Raw genomic sequence first — 2,677 nt, 5'->3', positions numbered from 1 at the left:
TTTTTTTGCGGTACGCGGGCCTCTTACTGTTGTGGCCCCTCCCATTGCGGAGCACAGGCTCCGGACGCGCAGGCTCAGCGGCCACGGCTCACGGGCCCAGCCGCTCCGCGGCACGTGGGATCTTCCCGGACCAGGGCACGAACCCGTGTCCCCTGCATCGGCAGGCGGACTCTCAACCACTGCGCCACCAGGGAAGCCCTGCATTTTCTTTTTCTAATTTTCAGTTTTGGTTCTGCCATCACTTTTTCTTTTTGAGCACAGTGTTTGTCCAATCACCGTCGTCTTCTAAAATCCTCTGTAACTCCTCTTGTTCAGTTGCTCACTGCTCACTTGATTTCAATAACCTTCAAAATGACCTTCCAACATAAATCTCAGCCACCCCCATCCACTCTCTCACTGTTGCAGGAGTGTTATTTCCAAAAATAAACTGGGGTGTGCTTTTCTTCAGAAGATCACCACTGCTTCTACAGAAGTCTCACATTAGTTGCCAGAGGGCTGCTTTTGACTTTTAATGAGGTTTTGTCTTATTTAGTCCTGAACTGTGCTTATTAATAATCAGAAAAATAAAGATACTTTAAGATGCTCTGTTGAGTTCACCTCAAAACCACAACTCCTAGAATCTCCTGCCTAGAGCACTCAGACCCCTTTATGTGAGTCCGAAGCCTTGGATGGATCAACTTGCAAACTTCTCACATTCCTAGCTATCAGTGAACTGATCTCAGAATACTTTTTACAGACATATCACACCAGCTTTCTTTGGTGATATGCTGCCTATACTTACTGTTTCTAAACTGGAATGAGTAAGAGTTGAAAAAGTTTCTGATCACCGCTATGCATCAGGTAGTATGCTTCAAACGTAAGCCTTACTTTAGTTCTCAATATAACCCAATGAGACAGGTGGCATTTTACAGAATAAGTAATTAGAACTATGATCTTGATCATAGGGTCATAGAGCTGGTACCTAGCAGAATGGGATTCCAACTCTGAGCACTGTCGGATTCTGGAGTTGAGTTAAGCACTCAACTGTATTTTGACATCTCTATAGTGTTACTCATGGCCTTTGGTCAAGCTGGAGAGCCATCACCCTAGTCTCCAGGTAAGAAGCCTTTCTAATACCACCAGGCACAGGCCGAACGCTGCCTGCTTCATCTATGAAGCCTTCTCTCACATGTCCTGATAGATCATTCCTAGTCCTACAATAAAGGGATTTGGCAAAAATTCAATACTGACATAATACTGTCTTTTACATTGGTAGCTGTTTATTTCACCTACTGGCTCTTAGTGAGTCACTCTATTTCTTTGCATCTCAATTTCCTTTTCGTAAAATGCAGATTCTAATAGTACTTATCTCAGAGTGTTGTTGTGAGAAAGAAATGCCCATGGGATAATACATCCACAAACCTTAGAATAGGGCCTGGAATACAGGAAATGATCCACCCTGGTTAGCAGGTGAGCTATTACTATCCTCACCAGGAATCTCATTTGACTGAGTATAAAGGAATTTACATTAGACATTTCTATATTCCCAGTTCCTAGGACCACATCTTTTACCCAGTAAGTTTCCCATAGGTGTCTGGTGAGCTGCATGATGTGAACTGCTGTTTCTTCCACCTCTCTTGGACTTCTGCTCTGCAGAAGTTCTGTTTCTTTGACCTCACATGAATCTCTATGTTTTAGAATTTTTTTGTTTTATAGTATCTCTGTCTACTCACTATGAGCCTACTCTTTTTTCAGCGTATTCTTTTTTTTCCCCCCCTTTTCTTTAACTCTCTCTGCTCTGCTTCTACTCTAAGGGGTAAAAACAAAGTAATAAATAAGAGGTTAGTTTCCATTTGTATGTAGCTTATTTTCTAGTACATGAGTAAACAATATACAAAGCTACAATAAATATATATACTCTGAAAAATTCAAACACTATAAGGTAACAGGGGATATAGATTAATTGGGGGAGATGCCATTTTAATAAGGTACAAGTTTTCTCTGATGAGACCTGTATGATGGAAAAAATCAATCAAAGTGCCCGGCAAGAGTGTTTCCAGGTAAAATAAATAGCCTATAAAAAGGCCTGAATTTGAAATAAGTTTGGAGTTTACCAAGAATATTAAGAGGAGGCTGTTGCAGACAGTGTTAGTAAATGAAGCCCATGAGGTTGGGGGGTGCCAGTTCATTTATGGCCATGTTATAGACTGAAATGTGGAATTTTTTCAGACTTTAATGTTTCCACTAGAGACTTTAATACACTCAGTGAAATGATTCAATTTACATTTTAAATGGATCACTTTGGTTTAAGTATAGTGAAAAGAGGGTGGGAGGACAGGAGAGGATGCTGGAGGAACAGTTAGAAGCTACTGAATAATTCTAGGTGATGGTGATGGCTTGACTCATGGTGGGACATGTCCACATTTAAGATATATTTTTAAATATTATAGAACTCTTCAAATATTAATAAAAGTAGAGAGACTAGAAAAATAAATTTGTATATAGCCATCACACAGTTGAGCAGCATTCTAGGGATTTTTTTTTCCTTCCCTTCCCTCCCTTCCTTCCCTTCCTCTCCCCCTCCATCCCTTCTTTCTTTCTTTCTCTTTCTTTCTTTTTCTTTCTTTCTTTTCTTTCTTTCTTTCTTTCTTTCTTTCTTTCTTTCTTTCTTTCTTTCTTTCTTTCTTTCTTTCTTTCT

Source organism: Monodon monoceros, unplaced genomic scaffold, assembly GCF_005190385.1.
Source record: "Monodon monoceros isolate NGI ecotype Baffin Bay Population unplaced genomic scaffold, NGI_Narwhal_1 Super_Scaffold_5, whole genome shotgun sequence".
NCBI lineage: Eukaryota > Metazoa > Chordata > Mammalia > Artiodactyla > Monodontidae > Monodon > Monodon monoceros.
Note: the sequence above shows the minus strand (reverse complement) of the source record.